Source organism: Amphiprion ocellaris, chromosome 22, assembly GCF_022539595.1.
Source record: "Amphiprion ocellaris isolate individual 3 ecotype Okinawa chromosome 22, ASM2253959v1, whole genome shotgun sequence".
NCBI classification, from domain to species: Eukaryota; Metazoa; Chordata; class Actinopteri; family Pomacentridae; genus Amphiprion; species Amphiprion ocellaris.
In genome coordinates this window covers 26,284,210-26,297,624 of record NC_072787.1, presented here as the reverse complement: position 1 = coordinate 26,297,624, position 13,415 = coordinate 26,284,210, and the positions used below count along the sequence as shown (strand labels likewise).

The 13,415-nt window shown below is 38.4% G+C and overlaps 1 pseudogene; it reads left to right on the top strand.

The window, feature by feature from the left end:
• The first annotated feature begins 688 nt into the window (after window positions 1-688).
• On the top strand, window positions 689-3,164 carry LOC129348056 (DNA repair endonuclease XPF-like; annotated as a pseudogene).
• Window positions 3,165-13,415: the final 10,251 nt, after the last annotated feature.

Genomic DNA, 13,415 nt, shown 5'->3' with positions numbered 1-13,415 from the left:
TGACCAATGAGCAATCTATTCTGACAGTGTCTTCTTCAAAGTAGATATCCAAATGATTAAATGCTTGTGTGTGTATTCGTGTTGAAACGACTAAAGGCTCAGTCTATTGTGTGGGTTTCAGAGGTGAAGCGGGAGCTGGTGCTGGAGAAGAGCCCAAAGTGGAGGCTCTGACTGAGGTGCTGGAGGAGATCGAGAGAGGGAACAAGAGCTCTCAACATGAACCAGGTTAGAGCTCAGTGCTGTTAAACTACTATAGCAGTCTGTTGTGTCAACAGTGCATTTAAACCTATGAATTTACAAAAAAATGTACCATTGTTAGAGCATTTTGATCAGCCTGTTAGCTTTTCCAACTTCCTGGTGCACAGCATGGTCCCTTGAAATCCATTAAAAGTTCCAGCTTGGTGGAGACCAGAATAAAACATACGAGCACACAGGAGATTACAAGTGTTCAAATAGGAATGAATGGAGTTCTGATTGACTAGCATAGCATAGGTGTTGGTCAGTGATAGGAGACAACACAAGCTGAGTAAAGTTTGTTGAAAAATTCACCATAAAAGGGTCAATCCAGTTCTGTCATGTATATGCTTTTGATTCATTATTTATATCCCTGTTGTACATACATGTTGTCTAACCACTAACCACCTAACATGTCGCCCTCAGGTCGGGTTCTGATTTGTGCCAGTGATGACCGACTTGTGCTCAGCTGCAGCAGTGCATCAAACACGGCTCTGATTGGCTGCTCAACCGCCTGTACACGAGAACAATCGGCAAACGGGACTCTGCTGCAGTTGCTGCCTTGGAACTGGACTTAGAGAAAAGGGGAAAAGGCCGAGTCAAAAAAGTGTCCAAAGGGAAGGAACCCGCACAGAAAAAAAACACAAAGACCACAAGAACCAAAAGCAGACCGTCACTCACACTGACCCAGATGGTTGGGAAACAGGAGACAGGTGAAGCAGCAGTGATGGGCAGCAGCGGAGACGAGGACGAACTGATGGAGGAACATGAAGGAGAGGAAGAACAGCTTAAATTAGATTTGTCATCAGACGACTATTACGGCGTCCTAAAGGAACCTCTGACTGTGATCCATCCACTGAAAGGCTGCACCGACCCCCACAGCTTGACCGGGTGCTGCACGAGGTGGAGCCCAGCTTTGTGGTTCTGTACGATGCTGAACTGAGTTTTGTTCGCCAGCTGGAGATTTACAAAGCTAACCGCCCTGGAAAGACACTTAGGGTGTATTTCCTCATCTATGGAGGCTCAACAGAAGAACAGAAGTACCTGACAGCACTGTCTAAAGAAAAGAAAGCGTTTGAACATCTCATCAGGTTAGAACCATTCTTTCCCCTCAACCCTTGGAACTAATATCTACTTAGTTAAGTGCTGGCTTCTCATTGGTGTTTAGTGTGTGTTTTTCTGTAGGGAAAAGGCTACTATGGTCATTCCAGAGGAGAGGGAAGGACGAGAAGACACCAACCTAGATCTTGCTAGAAACTTAGAACCTGCAAATGCCACCACCAACACCCGCAAAGCAGGTATGTCGATTTTATTCAGTTTCTAAATGTCTATATGGGTCATTCCACCTCAACTTACCAATTTAATGAAAAGTTTACACCTGACCATCTTCAGTTTGACTGATATTTTGTTAAATGGTGAATATTGATTGAGTTTAACATGTGTACAAAAAAGATTGGCGCAAAAATGAATTCAAATTGAATTCAAAAACTAATGTTGCTTGTGACCACAGATTTTACACATGGTCAACTCAATCAATATTCATCACTTTAAAAAAAATAAGAAATCTGTCAAATTGAAGATGGTTGGGTGTGGGCCGTTCAATGAAAAACCCATATTTATTTTCTGCCTTTAGTTTTTGACTCATGTCTTGTGTTTTTATTTCCATTCCGTGTCCAATAACCAGGAGGCCAGGAGCAGTCCAGAGAGCCTTCACGAGTCATTGTGGACATGCGTGAGTTCCGCAGTGAGTTGCCTTCCTTGCTGCACCGCCGTGGGCTGGACATTGATCTCGTCACCCTAGAAGTTGGCGACTACATTTTAACCCAGACACTTGCGTTGAGCGTAAGAGCGTCAGTGACCTGATCGGCTCGTTGCAGAGCGGCCGCCTCTACACCCAGTGCCTCTCCATGACCCGCTACTACAGGAAAGCAGTGCTGCTCATCGAGTTCGACCCGGCTAAACCGTTTTCCCTCATGGCCCGGTCAGACTTCCGTCATGAGATATCGTCAAATGATGTTTCTTCAAAGCTTACTTTACTCACATTGCACTTCCCTCGCCTCCGTATACTCTGGTGCCCCTCCCCACACGCCACAGCCGAGCTCTTCCTGGAACTAAAAACAAGGCCAACCTGAACCCGATGCTTCAGCAGCTCAGGCGGTCACAGCTGAGTCAGACCTTGTGGCTGAATCAACAGACCTCTACAACCCCGGACCTTATGACTTCCTCTTGAAAATGCCGGGGGTCAATATGAAAAACTACAGGGCTCTTATTAAAAATGCAGACAGTTTGGCAGACCTAGCCGAACTCAGCCAGAACAAGCTGGCAGAAATACTTGGGAATGCTGAATACGCTAAGTTGCTGTATGAGTTTCTGCATAATGTCGCTGATGTTCCTGCTCCTGTTCAGAAGACCAAACAGACATGATGGACAGTAAATCAGATATTTTGACCGATGTATGTGAATAACTTTTCAGTGACATCAGGATCATTTTTTGTCATCCAAATGTGTGTTGTTTTAATATGCAGAATGAATTTAATATTGCAAATATTTGTATTGTATTTTGGAAACTACTTTGCAAATGTGTGCAATTGTATTATTTTTACTCAGAAACAAACAATATTTTACATTGTGCAATAATAAAATGTCAACTTCTTTTGAAATTTATAATAACGTGTTATTTCAAAGTACAGCTTTCCAGAACAACACAGCTGTTTAATTAAATTCATGTTTGTAAAGCACTGATTCAGAACATAAATGACCTCAGGGCACCTCATATCGTGGGTCACCCAGCAACCCAACAAATCCAGTGATTCTAGTAGGAAAACTCCAGCAGAACCAGGCTCAGGGACGGTGGCATTTGCCTCGCCTGGTTAGGGTGATTGTAAAGAGGAGAGAGGAAGGGACAGCAGACAGACACAGATAATAAATGTAACACGAAACAATAAACACTCCAGAGTTTGGTCGGATTTGTAACCACAGATCAGAGTAGTGCCACTCCAAAGAACAAAGATACCTGCAGACAAAACACAAACTAGAGCAGAAAGAACGCATGCACAGGGAGAACACGCAAACGACATGCAGAAAGATCCCGGGAAAGCCGGGACACGAACCAGGGACCTTCTCGCTGTAAGGCGAAAGTGCTAACCACTACACCACTGTGCAGCCCCGGATAAGACGTAAGAACATAAAAATTTAAAAAATTGAAAAAAACTGAAAAAGAGCAAATGTGTGTTCTATTTGAATGACAAACTTCTCTGCAGAAACATTTACCACTTGAGGGTTAACATAGATTTCCATGACCTTTTCCTCCATTGCTCTCATTGCACCAGGTTCAACAACCTCAAAATGAGATTAGAATAAAGCATTAATGAAAATGTGTTGAAGAGAAATTGGACTGCCACGTGCAATCAGTATCAATTAATCTTAAACAACACAATTTAGTCATAATGGGTTTAAATGAGATCATTTTTGTCCCTAATAGCTTCAATTTCAATTTCAATTTAGTCTATTTGAAAGGGGACAATACAATTTCATAAAACACATGATTACACATGGTTAAAAAAGCCAGAATTAGCCGGAAGGCTAGTTTTCATCTGTAGTCCCCTCGCCATAATGTGAAAAAGCAGTGAAATACATCTACAAGAGAAAAACATGAATAGACACTTGATAGGGCACTAATGTAACAAATAACATATACATAACAAACTGTTAAGAGAGCACAAGGCACACGATCAGTGTATTTATCTGGCAATTGGATTTTCCGTTCTGAAACGGGTATTGAAAGACAAAAAACGAGTGGTTATTTGATTTTCGTTTTAAAATACAAAAATTAAAATTGAAATACAAGGCGTTTTTCCTTTTCGTGATCAAAAAGGGATATACGAAATTTTAAAAATGCTTTGATTTTCATTTCATATTTAGAATAACAAAAAAATAAAATCAGTAAGAGACAGAAACGAAAAAAGGTCCGTTTTTTTATTTTCTGAGACCGGAAGTGATCATCGGCAAGTGTGGAGCCAAACGACAACAAGATTCTCAGAGGGCGGAGCCAGAGAGCAGTGATTGGTCAGACCATAGATAATATAGAAGACAGCGCGCTAGCGTATCTAGTCTGTGTATATCTATGGTCGGCACGTCTGGTAGCATCTCTGGCTGCTGTTGATCTTGTTTTTGGAGTAAAACACGGTAAGAAGATAAATACTTCTAACAAGTAGCGTTGTTTTGTTGTACGTTAAGTCAGCGACTTGTGAAGAGTTGTGTTTTGTCGTGTTTGAGCAGTTGGTCCGGACGCGTTAGCTAGCTAAGCGGCTAAGTTAGCTAGCGGGCTAATTAACACAGGTGGCTAACTTACCGCTGAACACCTGTGTTAGCTGTCCGTCATTATTAGAATGACCTTCTCAACCTGTATTTCTCTGCTGTGTATTTTAGCTTTTAAAAAAGTTATTTTACTTTAAGGTTAACTGAAACCCGTTGAGCTGCACTGAAGTTTAACATTCAGCTGGTTTGAATTAAACTGCGCTTAACTTAACATTGCGCAACATTCCCTCTCTGAATCTCCATAATTTCATTGAATTCCTTCTCTCTTCCACTGCTCAAGTTCAATCCAGTATATAAAATGACATTAATAGTGAATAAACTAACAACCAGCCATTGTGTTTATTTATTACTGTATGTATTTGTAGTAAAACATGAGTTGAAACATCCTACTTTTGGATCTAGAACTGCACAAGCCGTTCATTTTCAGTCACCTGATGAGTTAAACTCCCCTTTTTCTGTGAGGTTGAAGCAGAAAGTCTGAATTAACAAAGAAAGTTGTTTATAATTTGTGATACCTGTTATCTCTGACTGAGGCTTTAGTTTTTGTTGAGCTGATTTACACGTAGAAACTTTGTTCAGGAAGATTTCTCAGTAGCTCAGAGGACAGGCTGCTTTTTACACAACCTTGTAAGAGAATGTCTGTCATTGCTTTCAGCAGAATTTAGAAACAACACTTCCTAAACAGATATTTTGAGGCTGTGAGGTTGAACGTTTGAGAGTATATCAGTGTGTTTGTTTGTGGTCTTTCTGTTTCTAGGTGGAAGCTGAATTAGTGAGGATGACTCCTGCTCCTGTCATCTCTAAGCTCCTCACACATCTTTACCTGCACATGAGGAAAATCACTCCTGTAGAATGCAGGTATGTTTGTCATTATTATAAAAAGATGTTGCCTGGTGACCTGTCAGAAACCCATTATACAGAGTCAGCCAAAATAATGTTTACACACATCAGAAAAGAAAAACTTGCATAAATATTTCAATACCAAATTTATTCAGACATCACGAGATTAATAAAAGTTATCTTTGGCCTCTACAATTACAAGAGGTGCTCAAAGTGGTGGCCACTGGCTTCCAGACATTTCTGTTGTGTTGTAGACGTCACTTGTTGATGCTCCATTCATGAGGGTAGCGCCATCTGTTGGGAAAACATCGTACAACAGGACACAGAGTTATCATGATTTGATCAAACTTAGAAAGAGGAATCTATATGTATAGAAGTACTTATACAAATGAAATATTTATAAAAGTTTTTCTTTTCCTGATGTGTGTACATTATTTTGTCTGACTCTGAACTTAATGAGAACAAAACTGTCATTTAATTGTTGCTCTGAAAGCTTCTTCAGTGAAAACCGGTTGGTGTTCTGCTTTGAAACAAACTGCTGTTGAGGTCTGTGTTTTTAGGTTTAACCCCACAGTTTCTGAATGAACTGATAGTTGTTTTTTCCTGATCAATGTGGACGTTATAATTGATGGTAACATTTACTGATCATATAATCAGCATGACAATATAACAGTAGAACATTCTGACCACCTGACTAATACTGTGTTGGTCCCTTTATGCTGCTAAAACTCCTCTGACCCAGTGGTTCATCAGAACCTCTGGGGATGTCCTGTGGATTCTGTGGATCCTGTGGGTTGCAGGGTGGGTCCTACCTAGACCAGGCTGATCCTGGACCATCCCACAGATGCTCAATCAGATCTGGATGTGGGGAGTGTGGAACCCAGGTGAACAGCTTAGCTCTGTCGTGTTCCTCGGACCACTCCTGAGCAGTTTTAATTTGTCCTGCTGAGGGTGGCAGCTGGCATCAAGGACTGCTGTTGCCATGGAGACTAGGGGGTTGTTTGTCCTGCAGTGTTTAGGTGGTGGTACATGTCAAACATCCACACGTTGCATTAGAACAAGATGATGGATGTTGTTCTCTTCAGCTGTCAGTGGTCAGAATGTTGTGGCTGATTGGTGGATCTGTCTGCCTTTACTCTGACATCCAGAGTTATACAAAAGTGTAGTATGTGTGCAGTGCAGAAGAGATTTACTTTATTGTATGCAGTTTTAGTGGTCCCATCAGAGAAAATCATATCCATATACAGATTTTTATTAATTCCAGGGCTGGTTCAGTAAAGATTATAATAATAACTACATCAGATAATTCTTTGTCGCAGTTGGAATTTTGCAGCCTGAGAGATGGTTGAGAAGGTTTGCAGTTCTTGTTTTAGCAAAATATGTTATAATAGAAGATCTTTATTGTCATTGTACATGAAATTATCTGCAAACCAGCAAAGTGCATCAGTCTGAGGTATGTAAAAATAAATAAAGAAAAATGCTTCTAAAGCCAATAATAAACAGAATATTTTGAGGGAATATTCTAAAAAGGAAAGAAAAGCTCCATTCTCACTCCTCTCAGGATAAACTGTCATTAAAATTGACTTTAAATTTAGCTTCAACACGAGATAAAAACATTTACTTTCATTACTGATATTGTCAAGTTTTAATAAAGTTCATGCTACTTTTATAAAATGATGAAAGTGAATAAATTGTATTTCTGTGATCTGTGTTTGATTTCTGTCTTTTCTCCTGTCATCCAGATGTTCAGAGGAGATGATGCCACATCTGGTCCAGCTGATGGAAGGTCTTGAAGTTCTCTGACTGGCCTCGACTGAAGATGGTCGTCTCACTGGATTTAAGGTTCAGATGCTCAGTAACAAACTCCACCAATGAGCCAACAGGGAAGCTTTAGGTTTATTAAATGTTGCTATGAAGGTTTCGCTGTTTTTCTTTGTGAATGCAATGTGCTCCAACTGAAACTTGAATTAGAACTTAGAAGTAAATCCTTCCATCTGAAAGGATTTAGTTGCATTAATAACCTCATAACATTCTAATTTTTATTCCAGTCTTGGTTGGAAATAGAATCTCTGTATTGATTCAGGTAAAAACTGAACTTCACAGCATGTTGGAGCAAAACAACCAGATGAAAACTGTGATGGTGTTGGATTGTCAGACCGTAATGTTGCAGCTCAAAGCAGCTTTTCTAGCTCAGTTCATTCTGACATTCAGCTATGAATCAACACAGCAGATGGTGATCCATGCTGTGGAAGTCTCACATCTCCTGATTTAATGGAGCTGCTTTGCACTTTTTACACTGTTTATTCACCAACACTTTATTTAATAAAAGTCCCATCTAGTTTTTATGAGGAATGTGATGTTTTAATTTCTCTGTGAATAACTGCAGTCTAATGCAACAGCTGGAGTTGTAACATCTGTCCTGATATTGATCATGAAGTATTGATCAGAATACTTATGGTCAGCAGTCATCCCTGAAGTTTTACATTAAAATCTTTACTTGTGTTGTGAACTTTGGTAAGAAGCAGAAACTTTGCGTTGCCATGGATACATGAGTGTTAAATTCTGTCCATGTTTCCATTTTGGGAAATTCAGTCCAGTTCCAGAATGTGGAGGAATTTAGTCTCACAATCACAGACAACAAATATTATCTGAAAGTGGGTTATTGTTGTTTATCAGCACAATACAAAAAGATTAATGTTAGAAATATTCCAGTTAAGACTCTAGAATATCATGATTTATGTAAATTTACCTCAATAATATGAATGTTCAGGTTAAGATTGTGCAGTGATATTTATTATGTAAGTTTAGCTGATTAAAGTTTATTACTCTGCACTAAAATATTATTTAAATTGACATCATTATTATAATATTTAGGGTCAGACCCTACAGTATTGAGATTAAGAAATCAAATATTCTATAAAATGTAAATACACTGAACTCATTTGGATATATTTAAGTGAGACTCTACAATATTATTTGACACAAATCTATCTAAATCAAAATTTTAATAATTTTCATGCCAAACATTTACTGGACTGATTTAAATATTAAAATCACTCCTTTCTAATCCTCTGCTGTACGTTCAAACCTGAGGCCTTAAATAGAAACACACAAGTATCTGATTGAAGGAACTTCTGCAGAGTCCTGGTTCCAGAACATGATGATAGAATTATAGACAAACTTTAACAAAAGCTGCCTGAGAGTTTACAGGTTTTTATGTTAAATTTCTTCAGTAATTTAATGAGAGTTATCAGCAAAAATCAAGTGTTCATTTGATGAACTTCATTTCCTAAAACATCCAGAACTTGGAGCTCCCATATCCTTTGGCTACGCTGATAAAGTCTTCTGTCCTTCACAAGTTCACAACACCAATAGAATGAATTCCTAAAACCTTCAACTCGCTGGAGAGAGTTCTGTGATGTTGACAGCAAGTGACCCAAGTATTTTCCAGTTTTCCTTCATGGACGAAGCACACATGAGGGACGTCTGCAGAGATGAGAAAGAGCTCTCACCACCATCCTGACATGACGGAAAAAGACTTTACTGAAGACTACAATGAGAAAAAACTATCAGACAAGCAGACGGCCTGCATTCCAACGGTGAGATCTGAACATTTGATCTGGAACAGGAATTCAATAACGGCAGCATGAGCTTCATTTCAGTCTGTAGCTGCTGAATTCATGGATGAATCATCTGGTACTAGAGAGGAAGACCATCAAACATCCACGTCAGCTGATGGAGGTCCAAGAGTCTCACCCAACAAACAACCTACAGAGTGAAGACCTCAAATCTGATTGGACGGCCTCCTATTCAGCCACATGTGTGAACAAATGCCTCTAAGTTGATTTGTTTTCTAAAATAAATCTAGTTTGAGTCCTAATCTATGCCTGTGTTTGCTTCTTTACACTGCTGTTAACAGTTTAGGCTGTTAGATTGTTCCAGATAAGACAAGTACAAGATTCTTCAGAGCCGTTCTACCAGGAGTCTGACAGGAAGAACTCCAACAGCTGCTGAATGTTCCTGTGGTTCCCTCAAGGCTACAGGAGGAGCCCTATGAGGACGAGCCGGTCCACCTGATGGTGGCCAGTCGCTGCGGTTCAAAGCCAACACCGACTACGTGGACTTCTACTGGACCACACGGAGGCCTTCAAACCGGACCAACAAGTTCAGCGACTCCCCTACTCGTGGGTCTGAGGACGCCGCCGAGCCTCGGTCCAGCCGGCCTCCTGTCTGTGGGTGTTTGAGTGCTGAGAGGTTTGTGGATGCATGTGAACGTGTTGAAACAGCAGCTTTGGACTCAGTAACGCCGGGAAAAACCAAGAGCTCCTTTATTTGTGACTTCCACTAAAAAAACTGAAGAAAATAAGTTTGCCAGGGTTCTGACTGATAACAGATTATTAAATAATGAAAATAATCCTTTAAATATTCCTTTAAACAATCCTTTTAGGTCTACATTTCCTTTACACTGACTTCTTGGTATATGTACAAGTATTTAGGGTGGAATATACCATTAAGCCTAATGTTCAAGGGTTCTTCTGGGAATATACCATTAAACCAACATTTTAGGTAAATGTTCCAGGATGTTGGGTAGAATATACCATCAGATCAACCTTTTAGGTCTACATTGGAAGATTTTAGAGTAGAATATTACTCCAAACCATCCTTTAGCTCTACATTTAAGGTGGAATACTCCTTTACACCAAGATTTTTTGGTCTAGGATTTTGGATGGAATACTTGGTTAAACCAACCTTTTCGGTCAACATTCAAAGATTTAAGGTGGAATATTCCTTTAAACCAACCTAAATTTCATGTTTTGATCATTATCAAGTGAGAAACCTCAATCCAGACTCCTCATAATGACGTTTGAGATTTATGCTGCTGTTATTTGTTTAGTCCAGACTAAATGACAGAAATCCACAACTGTAATTTTATTTCAGGACTCGGTTATTAAATGTCAAAACAATCCATGTGACTCTAAAAACTCAACAGCTTTACAAACTCTAAGATTAAACTCTCCACAAGGATCCAAAATAAGTTGGACTTCTACATGAGAGCTTTAATTATTCTTCATCTACTTCCTGAAAAGTTTGGTCAATAAAAAAGACAAAAACTAATATTTTCAGTTGAACTAAAGACAGACTTTGTGATTTTTCTGCTCACATGTTGTGTTGTTGTAAACTTACTCTTTCAAATAAATAGCCGCCTAACCCCCTGGAAACCAGCGTTTGTCCTGTTTTTGTGTTGCTCCTCGGCGACCCTAGACAGCCGGGTCCTAATGTTTTTTGAGCAACACACCATACTATGACGTTTTTACAATGAGGGTTCTACTATGGAACCAGTTTGACATGTTCAGGTGTTCTTTGTGTGAGATTTCAGGGATCAGAAGGTGGTTTTCAACTTTCTTTGTTAAGTTTCTGCCTCAACTTTAAATTTCCTTCACTAACCCAGCCCTCTGGACTTCCAGGAAGCTGTGTTCCTATTGGCTGTCCAGGTGGCTGCTTGGTGTTATCAGGAACACCTGAGCAGCTCAGTGTCTTCCTGCTTTATTTAGCTGCATTCAAACATTTCCTCTGCTTCTCTTCACCAGTGAACTGGGTTTGGCTCCATTGCTTTAGTTTGTTCTTTAGGCGTTGGCTTGCAGCTTCCAGCAGTAAAATCATCTTTAATGTGTTTCTTGGTGTGTTTTAGGGCTTTGTACTGGATAGTTGTCTTGGTAAATGTGGTTCTTTAGCCACAGTTAGCACATGGTGCTAATGTTTGCAGTGATTAGTGGATTTGGTGCAGCTGAGTTGTGTCTTTATCTTTATCTCTAGTGAGTCCTCAGAGGTTTTTGGTCAGACACATTCTGTATTCTTGTTTGAGAACCAGCGTTGGTTGTCCAGAAGGTAAGAGTTCCTGTCCTGATTCTCTGTTCTCAGAGGTTCTCTGGTAGGCTGCAGGAGACTTTAGCGTTTGGGTTGTACTAGTTTGGTTTTTGTATGGTTTCATTTGGACGACTATCTTGAGGCCCCTCCATGTGGTTTAGTGAGGTTTTCTGGAACAGTTCTACAAAGCAACCTGCAGCAGAAGAGACTTTGAGAGTTTTTAGGAAGTTCTGGAGACCAGACTTTAGAGCAGCAGAAACATTTGTCAGCAGTTAGAGCAGGAGAAGGTGAGGTTCAGAGTAGAAATGAGATGGAAACCTTCTTGACCCGTGTGGTGAGGTCCTGTACCAAGAGTTTGAGCAGGTTGTGAAGAGTCTGTAGTTCTTTAGTCTGAAAGCACAAGAAGAGTCGACTCATTAAAGGAGAAAACAGGAGATATTGTTGGTTCTTCTGTCACTCTGCAGTTTCCTTAGACTGAATATCAAGTTTATATTTTAAATGATTTACCATGTGAGCCCAAGAAGACTTCAATAAACTCCATCCATCCCCTGGACACAACAGATTTAATTACGATGTAAAATTTTTTTTTTTTTTTAAATATGTTTTTGAGGTTTGATCATAGTTTTAGCATAGTTTTTTCTCTTTGCTTGTTTAGTTTTGTCATCTGTGTGAAAGGTGCTAAACAAATAAAGTTGAATTGATAAACTGAATAATTGACTAACTCATGATTGTGACAACAGAAGTATTTTCATTGTGATTTAAGGGTTTGTTTAATTTTTAAGGTTGGGGTTAAAATCTTGACAGAAAAAAAATTAAAGAAATAAACTACATTAAAAAAAAGCAATTAAATCAAAGAAAAAAACATTTAATACAATAAAACTTTTAAAAAGAAAATTAAATATCAAATACAATTAAATGATATTAAACAGACAAAATATTTAATTAGATAATTAAACAGAAGATACAAAACATGTAATTATGAAATTAAAGTTTATTAAACAAAATATTAAACATTAAAGATGAAATATTTTAGATAATTAAACATCAAAAAATACAATTAAACAAGAAGAATATTAAACATTTTAAAAAAATACAAAATATTTAATTAGATTATTAAACCTTTAAAAAGATAAAACATTTAATTAAAAAAATAAATGTTTAATTAGAAAATTAAATCTTAAAGACAATAAAACTTTAAATAGGAATTAAACAGAAAATACATTGAAGCATTTAAAAAGAAAATTAAACATTAAAAGGTGGTAAAACATTTAAAAAGAAAAACCTTAAAGATTTAATCGAAAAATTAAACATTGGGAAAGAAAAGGAAATTTTTCAAACAAGCCGAATAAACATTTGAAAAAACAAACATTAAAAAGACAAAACATTTGGAAATCAAATCAGACATTTGAAAAGAATAAAAGGTGAGAAACAAGTAAAACTAAACATTTAAGAAGAATCAAACTAAAGACAAAACATTTGAAAAGACACCAGTTAGACTTTAGAAGATCAAATTAAACAGAAGGGACAATAAAACGATCAAAAAGAGAAAAAACAGATAAAGGTCTTCAAGTGTTTTCTAGTCTGAAATGAAAACATCAAGTTGTTTCTTCAAACATTTCCTCTTTCTATGTTCTTGGTTTGATTGTGGACAGATTTACTAAGAACTCATTTCAGAAAACTGCTTTCCAGATAAAGTCTACTAGTAGTTGAAGGCATCGATCAAACTAATGTTACCTTCTGATCTCCACAAACTTTACTGTTCAGTGAAGAGAATCAAAGTTTGTTCAGTATTTCTAAAAAACCCACAGGTGAAGGTCTGAGAAGAACTCAGATGGATGGTCTAAATGTGAAATCAAGACTCATGGTCACAAGTTTTAAGGCTTCTGTTAACCAGAAAGTTCAAACTAACAGAGAAGTACTGAGAAACTTTTAAGATTTCATTCCTCAGACTGTCTGAAGGTTCAAACTAACAGAGAAGTACTCAGGAACTTAGAAAATTTCAGTCCTCAGACTGTCTGAAGGTTCAAACTAACAGAGAACTACTCAGGAACTTAGAGGATATCAGTCCTTGGACTGTCTGAAAGTTCAATCTAACAGAGAACTACTGTGGGACTTAGAAAATTTCAGCCCTCAGACTGTGTGAAAGCTCAGGTCCTGAG